The following is an 18490-nucleotide window of genomic DNA, read 5'->3' as shown; positions in this document are numbered from 1 at the left end:
CCAACAGCGTGGAAAGGGAATTCACCTTTCCTAAGTGAAATAAACAGGGCCAGGAGACAACTTCTCCTGTTTAATGCCTTTATTAAAAGCGATCCGCTCAGGATTGGGCGGCTCGGCGGGGCTGCAGTCCCCATCGTGTCTCCCAGGGCGACTCAGAGGAGGAGGATAAGCACAGCTCTGTGCACCAGGGGCAGAGCTGGGGATCAGCTCCTCGTGGGAGCCTTTAGGGCGCGGTGTCCCCGCCCGATGTCACTTCTCCCGGCTCCGTCGGCCCGGTCTCACCGCTGGGGACGACTCCCATGGTCAGGGCGAGAGGGACTCCGAAGGCGTTCCGCGTCTCTGCAGGCCCAGCACTCGGCTCCTCACGTCCAGACATCACTCCAGTCTCTCAACTCTTATTTGGCTCGTTGTTTTTGGGGTTTTCTCCGTGCGACCCACAAAGAATGCTGGTCCTGGAGTCACTTTGTTAGCGTTCAAAACCACATAATCACGGGGGATTATATGCGGTGCTTTTCATTAAGAGCTCTGGGAATCGGGGGATGTTCAACCCAAATCTGACTCCGACCACACATCCCAAATGATCATGTTTTATACTCTATCGTTACAGAACTTTCATGTTAATTATTAAACTTATATTGTTCTATTGTATACATAAATTTAGCCCCTCTCTGAATTTCCAACATAGTTTCTCACTATTCTTCTTATGGTTATATAATAATTACATTTAATTACTAAACAATCATCACATCTAACAATTATATAATTTATCACGCTGCTTACGCAGGTGCAGTTGATCTGGGAAAGCACAAAGCCGAACATTTTAGATTCTGTCTTTAACTTTTGCCAGGGTTCCACTGTCAACTTTGCATAACGCCCCCCCCAGGTCTCTTCTCCTCACTGTTCGGGATGTCCCCACCCGTTGCTGTCTCGGAGAGGGGCCATCACCCCGCCCCAGCCAGGGCTTTTACTGATACAAAAACAACCATTAACAACAACGACCCGTGATTACCATGACACAGGCAGCAGCCCAGCAGTAGTGGTAACTTTTCTTTCACAGAAAAAAATCAACTGAATTTTTGTTCATAACACTAAGCACAAAGAAAGGGCTGGAAATGAGGGAAATGAAGGAGAGCAAACCCTGCTGGGGCACAGGCCTGTCCTGGCTGTGTCCCCTGAGCCCGGGTCACTGCTGCTGCCTCCTGCCTGCCCTCCCAGCCCTGAATGTGTTTGTGTCGCAGACATTTTTCACAGAAATCCTTTCTTTGGGATCTGTGCATCTTCTGGGAAGCAAAGGCCCCAGAAGAGAATGTAAACAATTGTTATCAGCTGCTGTAGGATGCAATAAGATGCACCTGTGATTAATTCATGTTCCATGTTTATAATTAAAAGCCAATCACAGGAGCAAGCTGGGGACAGAGTCCCTGGACACACAACTTCGTTTTAGATTCTTTCTTTCTATTCTTAGCTTAGCAGCTCTGCAACTTCTCTCTTTATTCCTATTAGTATGGTTATAATGTATTATATATCATATATCAATAAATCCAACCTTCTGATCAAGAAACAAGATTCTCATCCTTCTCTCACCCCAGCGACTCACTCAGGTCGCTGTAATAGTGTCACAGACATTTCTCACAGAAATCCTTTCTTTGGGATCTGTGTATTTTCTAGGAAGCAAAGGCCCCAGAAAGAGAATGTAAACAATTGTTATCAGCTGCTGTGGGATGCAATAAGATGCACCTGTGATTAATTCATGTTCCATGTTTATAATTAAAAGCCAATCACAGGAGCAAGCTGGGGACAGAGCCCCTGGACACAGAACTTCGTTTTACATTCTTTCTTTCTATTCTTAGCTTAGCAGCTCTGCAACTTCTCTCTTTATTCCTATTAGTATGGTAATGTATTATATATCATATATCAATAAATCCAGCCTTCTGATCATCAAACAAGATTCTCATCCTTCTCTCACCCCAGCGACCACCTCAGGTCGCTGTAATAGTGTCACAGACATTTTTCACAGAAATCCTTTCTTTGGGATCTGTGCATCTTCTGGGAAGCAAAGGCCCCAGAAGAAGAATGTAAACAATTGTTATCAGCTGCTGTGGGATGCAATAAGATGCACCTGTGATTAATTCATGTTCCATGTTTATAATTAAAAGCCAATCACAAGAGCAAGCTGGGGACAGAGTCCCTGGGCACAGAACTTTGTTATAGATTCTTTTCTATTCTATTCTTAGCTTAGCAGCTCTGCAACCTCTCTCTTTATTCCTATTAGTATAGTAATAATGTATTATATATCATATATCAATAAATCCAGCCTTCTGATCAAGAAACAAGATTCTCGTCCTTCTCTCACCCCAGCTCCTCAGGTCGCTGTAATACCCTCCCAGCCCTAAATGTGTTTGCTTGTTTGCATTTAGTGAAAGGGACTGGGCCTCGAAAAGTAAAAGCACTGAACAAACTCTTTAGTCAGGGCAGAGTTCACCTTCAGCTCCTGGCAATGTTGAAATATTTCAGATATGAAGTCATTCCGTGCTGCTTCACCCCCAGCAGCCAGGCCTGCTTCTCTGCATGTGCCTGGGACTGTGCAGGCGCTGCAGCCCCAGCTGCACCTGCAGCCATTTCCTGCCTCCTGCTCCTTCCTGACTATCCTGTGCTCCTCTCAGCTCCATTTTCCTCCAGGATTTTTCCTGATTGTTCCTGTGCTCCTCTCAGCTCCATTTTCCTCCAGGATTTTTCCTGATTGTTCCTGTGCTCCTCTCAGCTCCATTTTCCTCCAGGATTTTTCTTTTGCTCCTTCCAGCTCCATATTCTCCTCCACGTTATTTTCCTGATTATTCTTGTGCTCCTTCCAGCTCCATTTTCCCCTCCAGGGTTTTTCCTGATTATTCTTCTGCTCCTTCCAGCTCCATTTTCTCCTCCAAGATTTTTCCTGATTATTCTTCTGCCCCTCTCAGCTCCATTTTCTCCTCCAGGATTTTTCCTTATTTGCTCTTTTCAGCTCCATTTTCCCCTCCAAGATTTTTCCTGATTATTCTTCTGCTCCTCTCAGCTCCATTTTCTCCTCCAGGATTTTTCCTGATTATTCCTTTGCTCCTTTCAGCTCCATTTTCTCCTCCAGGATTTTTCTTTTGCTCCTTCCAGCTCCATATTCTCCTCCACGTTATTTTCCTGATTATTCTTGTGCTCCTTCCAGCTCCATTTTCTCCTCCAGGATTTTCTTCTGATTTGCTCCTTCCAGCTCCATTTTCCCCTCCAGGGTTTTTCATGATTATTCTTCTGCTTCTTTCAGCTCCATTTTCTTCTTCAAGATTTTTCTGATTTTTCTTTTGCTCCTTCCAGCTCCATATTCTCCTCGAGGATTTTTCCTGATTATTCTTCTGCTCCTTCCAGATCCATTTTCTCCTCCAGGATTTTTCCTGATTATCCTGTGCTCCTTCCAGCTCCATTTTCCTCCAGGATTTTTCCTGATTATTCTTGTGCTTCTTTCAGCTCCATTTTCTCCAGGACTTTTCCTGATTTACTCCTTTCAGCTCCATTTTCTCCTCCAGGACTTTTCCTGATTTGCTCTTTTCAGCTCCATTTTCTCCTCCAGGATTTTTCCTGATTATTCTTTTGCTCTTTTCAGCTTCATTTTCTCCTCCAGGATTTTCTTCTGATTTGCTCCTTCCAGCTCCATTTTCTCCTCCAGGATTTTTCCTGATTTGCTCCTCTCAGCTCCATTTTCTCCTCCAAGATTTTTCCTGATTATTCCTTTGCTCCTTTCAGCTCCATTTTCTCCTCCAGGATTTTTCTTTTGCTCCTTCCAGCTCCATATTCTCCTCCACGTTATTTTCCTGATTATTCTTGTGCTCCTTCCAGCTCCATTTTCTCCTCCAGGATTTTTCCTGATTTGCTCCTTTCAGCTCCATTTTTCCAGGATTTTTTCCTGATTATTCTTTTGCTCCTTCCAGCTCCATATTCTCCTTCAAGTTATTTTCCTGATTATTCTTGTGCTCCTCTCAGCTCCATTTTCTCCTCCAGGATTCCCAGCCTGTCCTCCTGCCCAAATCTGCTCGTGGCCGCGTTTCTCTTTTCTCCTGTGGGATCAGTGTTAATCCCCCTGAGCAGCGCGGGGCAGCTTTTACAGCCCTGCTGAAGGCAGCAAGGTGAATTTCCCTGAGCACAGAGCTCCTGTGCCCCAGGGATGCCAGCGATGGTTTGGGGGCTGAACGGGACAGGGATGATGGTTGTGAGGCTGTTTGTGAGGCTGATGTTTGTGAGTGAGGCTGATGTTTGTGAGGTTGTTTGTGAGGCTGATGTTTGTTTGTGAGGCTGATGTTTGTGAGGTTGTTTGTGAGGCTGATGTTTGTTTGTGAGGCTGATGTTTGTGAGGCTGATGTTTGTGAGTGAGGCTGATGTTTGTGAGGTTGTTTGTGAGGCTGATGTTTGTGAGGCTGATGGTTGTGAGGCTGTTTGTGAGGCTGATGTTTGTTTGTGAGGCTGATGTTTGTGAGGTTGTTTGTGAGGCTGATGTTTGTGAGGCTGATGTTTGTGAGTGAGGCTGATGTTTGTGAGGCTGATGTTTGTGAGGTTGTTTGTGAGGTTGATGTTTGTGAGGCTGATGTTTGTGAGTGAGGCTGATGTTTGTGAGGTTGTTTGTGAGGCTGATGTTTGTGAGGCTGATGTTTGTGAGTGAGGCTGATGTTTGTGAGGCTGATGTTTGTGAGGTTGTTTGTGAGGCTGATGTTTGTGAGGCTGATGTTTGTGAGGCTGTTTGTGAGGCTGATGTTTGTGAGGCTGATGTTTGTGAGTGAGGCTGATGTTTGTGAGGCTGATGTTTGTGAGGTTGTTTGTGAGGCTGATGTTTGTGAGGCTGATTGATGTTTGTGAGGCTGATGTTTGTGAGATCAGTGTTTGTGAGGCTGATGTTTGTGAGGCTGATGTTTGTGAGTGAGGCTGATGTTTGTGAGGCTGATGGTTGTGAGTGAGGCTGATGTTTGTGAGGCTGATGTTTGTGAGGCTGATGTTTGTGAGGTTGTTTGTGAGGCTGATGTTTGTTTGTGAGGCTGATGTTTGTGAGTGAGGCTGATGTTTGTGAGGCTGATGTTTGTGAGTGAGGCTGATGTTTGTGAGGCTGATGTTTGTGAGGTTGTTTGTGAGGTTGATGTTTGTGAGGCTGATGTTTGTGAGTGAGGCTGATGTTTGTGAGGTTGTTTGTGAGGCTGATGTTTGTGAGGCTGATGTTTGTGAGTGAGGCTGATGTTTGTGAGGCTGATGTTTGTGAGGTTGTTTGTGAGGCTGATGTTTGTGAGGCTGATGTTTGTGAGGCTGTTTGTGAGGCTGATGTTTGTGAGGCTGATGTTTGTGAGGCTGTTTGTGAGGCTGATGTTTGTGAGGCTGATGTTTGTGAGTGAGGCTGATGTTTGTGAGGCTGATGTTTGTGAGGTTGTTTGTGAGGCTGATGTTTGTGAGGCTGATTGATGTTTGTGAGGCTGATGTTTGTGAGATCAGTGTTTGTGAGGCTGATGTTTGTGAGGCTGATGTTTGTGAGTGAGGCTGATGTTTGTGAGGCTGATGGTTGTGAGTGAGGCTGATGTTTGTGAGGCTGATGTTTGTGAGGCTGATGTTTGTGAGGTTGTTTGTGAGGCTGATGTTTGTTTGTGAGGCTGATGTTTGTGAGTGAGGCTGATGTTTGTGAGGCTGATGTTTGTGAGGTTGTTTGTGAGGCTGATGTTTGTGAGGCTGATGTTTGTTTGTGAGGCTGATGTTTGTGAGGTTGTTTGTGAGGCTGATGTTTGTGAGGCTGATGTTTGTTTGTGAGGCTGATGTTTGTGAGGCTGATGTTTGTGAGGTTGTTTGTGAGGCTGATGTTTGTGAGGCTGATGTTTGTGAGTGAGGCTGATGTTTGTGAGGTTGATGTTTGTTTGTTTGTGAGGTTGATGTTTGTGAGGCTGATGTTTGTTTGTGAGGTTGATGTTTGTTTGTGAGGCTGATGTTTGTGAGGTTGATGTTTGTTTGTGAGGCTGATGTTTGTGAGGCTCCTTTTTCCTTCACTTTTGGAGTTTCCAGCTTGACCTGACAAATTTATCACCTGAATTCTCTTTTCCAGTCCTTGTCCAGTCTCATCCTGATCCCACCAGGATAACTTTAGGCAGGAGTTCTGCAGCTCAGTTGTTTCTTTGGGGTGTTTCTGCTGCCTCAGGGTTTAGATTTTCTATTTTTCCCATTCTGTGCTGCTTTAGTGTGTGGGTCTGGGTTCACATCAGGGGATGGTGAGCTCTGTGCCCAGAGCAGGGAGACAAAACAATTCCTGCTCCAGCTGGGCACCAAGGACAAATGATCCCAATCTCAGCCCCAGAGCACAAACCCCGTGGGCTGCAGAGAGAAAAACAAGCAGGGTGGGACTGCCTGGGCTGAAGCTGGAATGGGACAATGAACTGCAAGGTGCAAATGGAGCAGAACTGATCCCAGGGAGAGACCCCGGGAGCGCTCGTGCATTTTGGGGCCGTTTTGGTTCATCTTGGGTGCAGCCCTGGCTGGGCTCTGGTGCTGCCCAAGGTGCATCCATGGAGGAGATCCTGTGAATGAATCCCTGTTTTATTCTGGAACTCTGCCCGGCCTCTGTCCTAGCTCAGCCTTCTCAATGATCGGGGGGGATAAAAGCCCCAAAATTCCCAACATTCTGCTGGCAGGGAGCTGAGGGCTCTGCCAGGAGCTGCTCCCCATTCCCAGAGCACAGCAGGACACGTCCCCCATGGAACCACCAGGGATGGAGGTGGAAAAACACCCCTGGCAGTGAAGGACAAACCTTCCAGGGCACTGCAGGAGCTGCCTGGCTTTGCTAGCACTGAACTCAGAGACTGCAGGAAAGAACAGGGAAGGGAAGCAGCTGAAATCCGAGAAATCCATTGTCCCAACATCTTGGGTGCAGCCCTGGCTGGGCTCTGGTGCTGCCCAAGGTGCAGCCATGGATCCTTTCCATAAATCCCGGCTTTGTTCTGGGACTCTGCCCAGCCTCTGTCCTAGCTCAGATTCTCAAGGCATCATTCCCACCACTGAAAATGGCAGAAAAAAAGGAGATTTGATCTCCCCCACCTCAATCCCACTGAATTTTATGGCTTCTGCAGAACTGGAAAAATCCTGCCTTCCCTCATGTGAAATCCCAGCTAAAAAAAGTGGAATTTGTGTCTGTCAGCACTCAGTGTGTGTTTCCCTCTGTGTTCTCCTGTGAAAACTGCTGATATTTATTGGGCCCAGCTCAGTTCCCACAAGAACCCAAAATAGCTGTCTGCATTTGGGGCAGCCTGGTCCCCCCTGGCTCCCAGGGCTTCTGGGCACTCGGAATTCCTCTGGCCAGACCCCCGTCCCCAGGGAGAGCTCAAAATAGGGATCCAGGGAAGGGGCTGGGGGGGACACTCAGGGAGGGTTAAATGCCACTGATGCCAGCTGGAAATGGTCACAAATCCCACTGAGTGTTCTCATGGAGCCCTGGGGGGCTGGTGTGGTGGGAATGAACAAAAGGCAGGCGAACTTAATTGGGAAATGTTCATTAAACATCACAGAGCTGCACTCTGCTCCATCAAACTGCCTGAAAATTCCTTTTCTCCCCATCCAGCCTCTATGGGCCACCGATTTCTGCAGGATTTCTGTGGCCAACATTTCCTTCCTTTCCCTTTCCTTGGGCACAGATTCCTCAACCTTCCCTCATGGCATTTTCTAACACCTTTACATCCACAAATCTGCTTTTATTTGGATTTTATATTTATTTCCTTTATACTGCTGCTATTTTATTCATATATTTATTTCCTTTATACTGCTGCCATTTTATTCATATATTTATTTCCTTTATGCTGCTGGTATTTTATTTATATATTTATTTCTTTTATACTGCTGGTGTTTTATTTATATATTTATTTCCTTTGCACTGCTGGTATTTTATTTCTATATTTATTATATTTTTATATAATTTATATATTGTATATTATATTATAAATATATATTTATAATAATATTTATTTATATTTTTATATATTTATTTATATATATATTTATTTCCTTCATACTGGTGGTATTTTATTTATATATTTATATATAATTTATCTATTCTATAATATATTATAAATATATATATTTATAATATTATTTATTTATATTTTTATATATTTATTTATATATTTATTTCCTTTATACTGCTGGTGGTTTTTCCAGACCCCAGCCCTCCCTGCCGACCCTGGCACTAAAATTGCTGCAGAACTATTTTGAGCGATCTTCAGTCAGGCTTCATTCTGAGCCTTTGCAAGGCCCTGCTGTCCGTGCCCAGCTGGGTGACACCAGCAGGGGAGGCAGAAATGATTTCTGAGCGTTGTGTCTGCAAACATCAGGAGCTGGTGTCCCCTCACAGATCCATTCCTGCTAAAAGGGATTGCTGCAAACATCAGGAGCTGGTGCCCCCTCACAGATCCATTTCTGCTAAAAGTGATGTCTGCAAACATCAGGAGCTGGTGTCCCCTCACAGATCCATTCCTGCTAAAAGGGATTGCTGCAAACATCAGGAGCTGGTGTCCCCTCACAGATCCATTCCTGCTAAAAGTGATGTCTGCAAACATCAGGAGCTGGTGTCCCCTCACAGATCCATTCCTGCTAAAAGGGATTGCTGCAAACATCAGGAGCTGGTGCCCCCTCACAGATCCATTCCTGCTAAAAGGGATTGCTGCAAACATCAGGAGCTGGTGCCCCCTCACAGATCCATTCCTGCTAAAAGGGATTGCTGCAAACATCAGGAGCTGGTGCCCCCTCACAGATCCATTCCTGCTAAAAGGGATTGCTGCAAACATCAGGAGCTGGTGCCCCCTCACAGATCCATTTCTGCTAAAAGTGATGTCTGCAAACATCAGGAGCTGGTGCCCCCTCACAGATCCATTTCTGCTAAAAGGGATTGCTGCAAACATCAGGAGCTGGTGTCCCCTCACAGATCCATTCCTGCTAAAAGGGATTGCTGCAAACATCAGGAGCTGGTGCCCCCTCACAGATCCATTCCTGCTAAAAGGGATTGCTGCAAACATCAGGAGCTGGTGTCCCCTCACAGATCCATTCCTGCTAAAAGTGATGTCTGCAAACATCAGGAGCTGGTGTCCCCTCACAGATCCATTCCTGCTAAAAGTGATGTCTGCAAACATCAGGAGCTGGTGTCCCCTCATAGATCCATTTCTGCTAAAAGGGATTGCTGCAAACATCAGGAGCTGGTGCCCCCTCACAGATCCATTCCTGCTAACAGTGATTGCTGCAGTGTGAGCTCAGACAGGCTCCACGGAGCCCTGCACAGGAGAGGGCTCAGGTGTCAGGGTCTGCCCTGGTGAGCAATACCCTGATGGTTCCTAGGAGCGATCTCAGGGTGCAAAACCAACACGGTGCAAGGGGGGTTTGCAGTGACAATCAAATCAAATGTGGTTTTATTGGAATAACCACAGCAAAATGTGATAGAGGGGTTAAGGGAGAGAAAAGAGATAAAGAGAGAGGAGGGAATATTACAGCGACCTGAGTGGGTCGCTGGGGTGAGAGAAGGATGAGAATCTTGTTTCTTGATCAGAAGGCTGGATTTATTGATATATGATATATAATACATTATAACTATACTAATAGGAATAAAGAGAGAAGTTGCAGAGCTGCTAGGCTAAGAATAAAAAGAAAGAATCTAAACCAAAGTTCTGTGTCCAGGGACTCTGTCCCCAGCTTGCTCCTGTGATTGGCTTTTAATTATAAACATGGAACATGAATTAATCACAGGTGCATCTTATTGCATCCTACAGCAGCTGATAACAATTGTTTACATTCTCTTCTGGGGCCTTTGCTTCCCAGAAGATGTAGAAATCTGAAAGAAAGGATTTCTATGAAAAAATGTCTGTGACAAGGGAAGGAGAGGGGATATAGCTACCAACGCAGAGACGAAGTCCTTTGGTGCAGTCCAGCTGAGGGTTTGCCTGCCACGCTGGGGAGATCTCAAAGGCTCTGGCTAACTCAGAGGATTTTATTATTGAAAATTGTGAGGGGGGGAAACAAATACAATAGGGAACAGATGTAACAGGCAGTCCATGTTCTCAGCAGTGAATGAGAGCCGTTGTGTTCTTGGTCCGGTGGTCACACCTGCAGGCAAACATCTCACTTTGGTCAGCTTTGGTCCCACACACAGCCGCCCTGGGCTGGGGGTGTCAGTCCCATCCTTGGAAGGGGCAGAGGGGCCTTTGCACATGGGGGTTTCATGTCTCTGTCCTTGGAAGGAGCAGAGGGGCCTGTTGGGAGTTTCGTGTCTCTGTCCTTGGAAGGAGCAGAGGGGCCTGTTGGGAGTTTCGTGTCTCTGTCCTTGGAAGGAGCAGAGGGGCCTGTTGGGAGTTTCGTGTCTCTGTCCTTGGAAGGAGCAGAGGGGCCTGTTGGGAGTTTTGTGTCTCTGTCCTTGGAAGGGGCAGAGGGGCCTTTTCACATGGGGGTTCCATGTCTCAGTCCTTGGTGGAGAGGCTCCTCACATCTCCATCTGTCTGTCATGGTGGTTGTAAAACAGGGGAGGGTTTTCTGTGGGAGACCACCTGGAACTCAGGAGAAGTCCAGCCAGGCCGAGAGCTGGGACAGCTCCCAGAGCTGCTGTTGTTGCAAACGGGGCACGGTGCCCCTTCTTGGCATACAGCAAACACCCCTGTGAAAACAAGAGCTCAACACTGAGCTGTCAGCTCTCGGGGCCCATGGCTGTGACTTTTCTCCTTCAGAGCCAGATATGGATGGGGGGGTCTTCTCTGCAGTGTCTCCCAAGGACGATCGTGAGACACATGAGGGAAAATTCTGACAGACTGTCACACAGGGCTATTACAGCGACCTGAGTGGGTCGCTGGGGTGAGAGAAAGACGAGAATCTTGTTTCTTGATCAGAAGGCTGGATTTATTGATATATGCTATATAATACATTATAACTATACTGAATAGAATAAAGAGAGAAGTTGCAGAGCCTTGCTAAGCTAAGCTAAGAATAGAAAGAATCTAAAAACAAGAGAATTCTCTGTCCCTGTGTTCCAGAGAGCTTGCCCTGCGATTGGCTCTAATATTGTACCCATGGAACATGAACCAGTCACAGGTGCACCCTATTGCATGTCACAGCAGCCGATAACAATTGTTCACATTCTCTTTCTGGGGCCTCAGCTTCCCAGAGAACGAACAAGTCCCAAAGAAAGATTTCTATGAAAAAATGTCTGCGACACAGGGCAGCCTCAGATGCCTGGCTGGGGGTGTCACAGTGACAGCGGGGCCTGGCTGGGGGTGTCACTGTGCACAGTGACAGCGGGGCCTGGCTGGGGGTGTCACTGTGGCACAGTGACAGCAGGGCCTGGCTGGGGGTGTCACTGTGCACAGTGACAGCGGGGCCTGGCTGGGGGTGTCACAGTGACAGCAGGGCCTGGCTGGGGGTGTCACAGTGTCACAGTGACAGCGGGGCCTGGCTGGGGGTGTCACTGTGCACAGTGACAGCGGGGCCTGGCTGGGGGTGTCACAGTGACACAGTGACAGTGGGGCCTGGCTGGGGGTGTCACAGTGACAGCGGGGCCTGGCTGGGGGTGGCACAGTGACACAGTGACAGCGGGGCCTGGCTGGGGGTGTCACAGTGTCACAGTGACAGCGGGGCCTGGCTGGGGGTGTCACAGTGACAGCGGGGCCTGGCTGGGGGTGTCACAGTGACACAGTGACAGCGGGGCCTGGCTGGGGGTGTCACAGTGACACAGTGACAGCAGGGCCTGGCTGGGGGTGTCACTGTGCACAGTGACAGCGGGGCCTGGCTGGGGGTGGCACAGTGACACAGTGACAGCGGGGCCTGGCTGGGGGTGTCACAGTGCACAGTGACAGCGGGGCCTGGCTGGGGGTGGCACAGTGACACAGTGACAGCAGGGCCTGGCAGCCCAGCCTGGCCCGTGGGGATGCCCCGGGGTTGTTTCTGTGCTGGGCTCTGATGAGCGGGATCAGCCCGAGCTGCTCGGTCAGGGCTGAGTGACAACGGCCTGGAGCACCAGATCTGAGCTGTGGGAACTGGGGACCCAGCTGTGGGATCCAGCTGTGGGAATTGGGGACCCAGCTGTGGGACCCAGCTGTGGGAATTGGGGATCCAGCTGTGGGATCCAGCTGTGGGATCCAGCTGTGGGAATTGGGGATCCAGCTTTGGGAGCTTTGGGGATCCTGTGCCAGGGCTGCTCCTGCAGCACCAAATTTGTGCTTTGGGAGCTTTGGGGATCTCTGCATCTCCTGGGCCAGGGCTGCTCCTGCAGCACCAAATTTGTGCTTTGGGAATTGGGGAATCCAGCTTTGGGAGCTTTGGGGGTCCAGCTTTGGGAATTGGGGGATCCAGCTTTGGGAGCTTTTGCAATCCGACTTTGGGAGCTTTGGGGATCCTGGGCCAGGGCTGCTCCTGCACTACCCAAATTTGTGCTTTGGGAACTGGGGGATCCCAGGATCTGCACCTCCAGGGCTGCTCCTGCACCCAAATCTGTGCTTTGGAAACTTTTGGGATCCTGAGCTCTGCATTTCCTGTGCTAGGGCTGCTCCTACAGTACCCAAATTTGTGTTTTGGGGACTGGGGGATCCAGCTTTGGGAACTTATGGGATCCCACGTTCTGCATCTCCCATGCCAGAGTTGTCCCTGCAGCACCCAAATTTTTGGGATCCTGGGCTCTGCACCTCCTGGGCCAGGACTGCCCCTGCAGCACCCAAATTGGTGCTTTGGGAATTGGGGGATCCCAGGATCTGCACCTCCAGGGCTGCCCCTGCAGCACCCAAATTGGTGCTTTGGGAATTGGGGGATCCCAGGATCTGCACCTCCAGGGCTGCCCCTGCAGCACCCAAATTGGTGCTTTGGGAATTGGGGGATCCAGCTTTGGGAGTTTTGGGGATCCTGGGCTCTGCACCTCCTGTGCCAGGGCTGCCCCTGCAGCACACCAATTGTGCTTTGGGAGTTTTTGGGATCCTGGGTTCTGCATTTGCTGTGCCAGGGCTGCTCCTACAGCGCCCAAATTTGTGCTTTGGGAATTGGGGGATCCAGCTTTGGGAGCTTTTGGGGGATCCAGCTTTGGGAGCTTTTGGGGGATCCAGCTTTGGGAGCTTTTGGGATCCAGCTTTGGGAGCTTTTGGGATCTGCATCTCCTGGGCAGGGCCAGGGCTGCTCCTGCAGCACAGACGGACATTGTGTGGATGCTGAGGAGCAAAATATTTTGGCAGCAGCTGCATGGCTTCTTCCTCAGCTCTCCCTCCTCCTCCTCCTCCTGCTGGGTTTTTGCATCACAGCCTGGAAGGGAGAGCACATTGAGCTCTGCAGTGGCAGGTGCTGGGAATGTGCTTACTCACTGAGCAGAGGATGCTCCTTCCTCCTTTTCCTTTTCCTTTCCCTTTTCCTTTCCTTTCCTTTTCCTTTCCTTTTCCTTTCCTTTTCCTTTTCCTTTCCTTTTCCTTTCCCTTTTCCTTTCCTTTTCCTTTTCCTTTTCCTTTTCCTTTTCCTTTCCTTTTCCTTTCCTTTTCCTTTCCTTTTTCTTTTCCTTTCCTTTTCCTTTCCCTTTTCCTTTCCTTTCCTTTTCCTTTTCCTTTTCCTTTTCCTTTTCCTTTTCCTTTCCTTTTCCTTTCCTTTTCCTTTCCTTTTCCTTTTCCTTTCCTTTTCCTTTCCCTTTTCCTTTCCTTTCCTTTTCCTTTTCCTTTTCCTTTTCCTTTTCCTTTTCCTTTCCTTTTCCTTTTCCTTTTCCTTTTCCTTTTCCTTTTCCTTTCCTTTTCCTTTCCTTTTCTTTTCCTTTTCCTTTTCCTTTTCCTTTCCTTTTCCTTTCCTTTTCCTTTTCCTTTACTTTTCCTTTCCCTTTTCCTTTCCTTTCCTTTTCCTTTTCCTTTTCCTTTTCCTTTTCCTTTCCTTTTCCTTTCCTTTTCTTTTCCTTTTCCTTTTCCTTTTCCTTTTCCTTTCCTTTTCCTTTTCCTTTTCCTTTACTTTCCTTTTCCTTTTCCTTTTCCTTTCCTTTTCCTTTCCTTTTCTTTTCCTTTTCCTTTCCTTTCCTTTTCCTTTTCCTTTTCCTTTTCCTTTTCCTTTTCCTTTTCCTTTTCCTTTTCCTTTTCCTTTTCCTTTTCCTTTTCCTTTTCCTTTCCATTTTCCTCCTCCCAGTGATGGGTTATTGCCCATTCTCTCTGGGCTGCTTGGGGAATGGAGTTCTGTTCTCCTGGGGGTCAGTGCTGGCAGCACAGAAATCTCCAATTCCCACCACAGAAATCTCCAATTCTCACAACAGAAATCTCCAATTCCCACCACAGAAATCTCCAATTCCCAGCACAGAAATCTCCAATTCCCAGCACAGAAATCTCCAATTCCCATCCCAGGTTCCAGCACCTTCCATGCCTGGGAGTGTTTGCCATCCCTGAGTGTTCCCCATCCCCCAAGCTGAGCCTGCTGCAATTCCTAAATCGGAATTTCCCTGCAAATTCTTGCAGTTTTCAGCCCACATTTCCAGAGAGCCACCCAGATTCCTGTTTAATCCGATTTAATTAGGGCTGCAAGGATCCCACTTGAACTCCGGGCTAAGTTTACCAAATTTTCCAATTCAATACAATTAAAATCCTGAGTTCTTTTGCTTTTAGATGTTCCAAACCTTTGCCAACAGAGTTTTCTTCAAGTTTTCTTCTTCTCCCCTGGGGCTGTGCAAGATAAGGAGGCCTGACAAGCCCAGCCTAAGCCTTGAGTCAGGCTTTGTTTGCACACAGCTTGGGAGGCCTCTCCCAGCAGCCAAAGCCTCTGCATATTGTAAAATATCAACCGTAACAAGCTGAAAATCTTCTTTGTTTTCCCCCTGCAGAAAAGCTTTAAATCAAAATTCAAAACTTCTTTGTGGAGCTTGCTTGTTCTTATCATTCCAAGCAGGATTCACTTGTTTGGGGGGAAAAAAAACTAATTTTAATCTATTCCTGTGCTCCTCACCATCTTAAAACTGGTTTGTATTCAAGAACATCTTGCTCTGAAAACACCAAAAAAAAAAAGGTTGGAAGTCAGAGGGGAAGGAAACACAAAATTGCTGCCCAGCCTGGAGAATTTATTTTGGAACTTCCAAAAAATTCAGAGTCGTGCCAGATCAAAGCATTTCTGCAGTTTGCTGGAGAAGTCATCAAAAAGAAGGGAAAAAGGGGCAGGCTGTCAAATGGTGCTGAGTGAGCAGGGCTGATTTACAGGAAAAAGGAGAAAAATGACATTAATGGGAATTTGCTGTGCTCTGCCTGGTGGGAGCTCTTTGCAGCCCTCTGTGGCTCCTTTTGCATTCCTGCTGACCCCAAAATCTCATTTATGGCTTTTCCCCCCTTTTCTTAAAACCACCAACAAAAACCACCAACAAAAACCAACGTACAAAACCCCCAACCCGTGTCTGGTGAAGAAAAGCAGTGAAAGATTACCAACAACGTAAGAGTTGATAGAAAAATTTGCTTTTTGTGACAAATAGCTTTAAGATGTGAGGGTGTTTTTGCAGTGCTGCTGGGCTCTGGGGGTAAATCATTCCCAGGACAAATATGGCCAAGTGCTGAGTGCTGCCATGGGACCCTGGCAGGAGCACCCACTGTTTGTCCAAGGAATTGGGGAACAATGAGCGTTTCCTACTCTGCTCCCGAGGCCAAACAATCAGCTGCCCACTCTCCTTTATCAATTCCTTATCTATTAATTACCCAAACTTCCTCTATTAAGATTATTGGGGCCACATCTCCTCCTCTGCTATGTTGCCAAACGGGTTTTTGCCTTTGGGGCTGGTTTTGCCTTCAGGGCTTTTCTGTCAGGATTGGGGAGACTTTCTAACTCGAAAATCCCTTTTCAAACTTGAAAATCCCTTTCCTAACTCAAAAATCCCTTTCCTAACTCAAAAATCCCCTTTCTAACTTAAAAATCCACCTGGAATTGTCTCTCTGAAGGTTAAAAATATTCCCCATGGATCATCAGCATGGCAATCTGTGTTTGAACAGAGCAGTTTTCTCTTGGCGGTGCCATCCCTTGCTGGGGAAAAGCCTGGAACATTTCATTTCTTGAAGAAAACAGAGGGTACCAAAACAGAAATGTTTGTTCTTTCCTCTGCGAGGTTGGCCTGGGTTTGGAGGGATTTGTTTTGCCTCGATGTTTTACATCTGCAAACTTTATTTTTGTGCCTCCTCATGACCCTGAACTCCTTAATCACTGTGAGGTATGAATCAGCCTGCCCTGATTAACCCTTTGTGCTCCTGCTGAGGTGAGCAGAGAGGGGCTGCTCATCCTGCCCCAAACACACCCAGGAATTCTGTCAAGGACCTGTCCTGACACAGCCTGGGCTGTCTGGGTGACAGGGACACAGCAGGGATGTCCCCCTGAACAGGGCCATGAACTCCAGCTGGGCACTTTGTTTTGCTCTCTTCAGATCCTAAAATATTCCAGCCAGGCTGGGCTCAATCCATCACGGGGTGTTTGGAGCAGGGCTCAGCTCTGCTTCTCCTCACGCTGATCTGTGCAGGGAAAACTTCCAGGTCAGCATCCAGGACCTTTAACTCACCTGGGCTGGATTCAAATCCCTGCCAGGGATGTCCCTGGGCCATCCTGAGTCAGCCCTGGGTGCAGGAATCCATGTGGGGAATCCTTGTGGGGAATGCTAAATGCAGGAATTCGTGTGGGGAGTCCATGTGGGGAATCCATGTGGGGAATGCTAAATGCAGGAATCCATGTGGGGAATCCGTGTGGGGAATCCTGAGTGCAGGAATCCACCTGGGGAATCCATGTGGGGAATCCTGAGTGAGGGAATCCATGTGGGGAATCTGTGTGGGGAATCCTGAGTGCAGGAATCCATGTGGGGAATCCTGAGGGGAGGAATCCATGTGGGGAATCCATGTGGGGAATCCTGAGTGCAGGAATCCATGTGGGGAATCCGTGTGGGGAATCCATGTGGGAATCCATGTGGGGAATCCTGAGTGAGGGAATCCATGTGGGGAATCCGTGTGGGAATCCATGTGGGGAATCCTGAGTGAGGGAATCCATGTGGGGAATCCTGAGTGAGGGAATCCATGTGGGGAATCTGTGTGGGGGATCCATGTGGGGAATCCTTGTGGGGAATCCATGTGGGGAATCCATGTGGGAAATCCTTAGTGAGGGAATCCTTGTGGGGAATCCTGAGTGACTGAATCCATGTGGGGAATCCATGTGGGGAAACCGTGTGGGGAATCCATGTGGGGAATCCATGTGGGGAATCCATGTGGGGAACCCTGAGTGCAGGAATCCGTGTGGGGAATCCATGTGGGGAATGCTAAATGCAGGAATCCGTGTGGGGAGTCCATGTGGGAATGCTGAGTGCAGGAATCCATGTGGGGAATCCTGAGTGAGGGAATCCATGTGGGGAATCCATGTGGGGAATCCTGAGCGAGGGAATCCATGTGGGGAATCCATGTGGGGAATCCTGAGTGCAGGAATCCATGTGGGGAATCCATGTGGGGAATCCATGTGGGGAATCCTGAGTGAGGGAATCCATGTGGGGAATCTGTGTGGGGGATCCATGTGGGGAATCCTTGTGGGGAATCCGTGTGGGGAATCCATGTGGGAAATCCTTAGTGAGGGAATCCTTGTGGGGAATCCTGAGTGACTGAATCCATGTGGGGAATCCATGTGGGGAAACCGTGTGGGGAATCCGTGTGGGGAATCCTGAGTATTTGCAGCCCTTGTTTATTCCCAGGTTTTCCACAATCTCATGGGATCTTGGGATGAAGAAGAGGAGGAAAAAAAGATACAAGAGGGAGAAATCTCCCCAAAAAAAAGTGGGAAAAAACTTGTGTGGACCATTTGGGATCAGGCACATTCCTTCCCCAGAATTTGGGAATTAAAGGAGTGAAATCCCTGAAACTCAGAGGATTTGCAGCCCTTGGTTACTCCCAGATTTTCCATAATCCCATGGGATCTTGGGATGAAGAAGAGGAGGAAAAAAGGCACAAAAGGAGGAGATTTCCCCTCAAAAGAGTGGGAAAAAAGCTGTATGGCCCATTTGGGATCAGACACATTCCTGCCCCAGAATTTGGGAATGAAGGGAGTGAAATCCCTGAAATTCAGAGGATTTGCAGCCCCAGATTTTCCATAATCCCATGAGATCTTGAGATGAAGAAGAGGAGGAAAAAAGGCAGAAAAGGGGTAAATCTCCCAAAAAAAGTGGGAAAAAAGTTGTGTGGACCATTTGGTATCAGGCACATTCCTTCCCCAAAAATTGGAAATTAAGTGAATGAAATCCCTGAAACTCAGAGTATTTGGAGCCCTCTGGTATTCCCAGATTTTCCATAATCCTGTGGGATCTCAGGATGAGGAAGAGGAGGAAAAAGGACACAAAAGGGGTAAATCTCCCAAAAAAAGTGGGAAAAAACTTGTGTGGACCATTTGGGATCAGGCACATTCCTTCCCCAGAATTTGGGAATTAAAGGAGTGAAATCCCTGAAATTCAGAGGATTTGCAGCCCTCTGATATTCCCAGATTTTCCATAATCCCA

This window comes from Melozone crissalis, unplaced genomic scaffold (assembly GCF_028551555.1).
Source record: "Melozone crissalis strain CALT ecotype California unplaced genomic scaffold, PUWL_Pcris_2 ptg000080l_1, whole genome shotgun sequence".
In the NCBI taxonomy this organism is placed as follows: domain Eukaryota; kingdom Metazoa; phylum Chordata; class Aves; order Passeriformes; family Passerellidae; genus Melozone; species Melozone crissalis.
The sequence above is the reverse complement of the archived record's forward strand: the minus strand, read 5'-3'. Positions refer to the sequence as shown.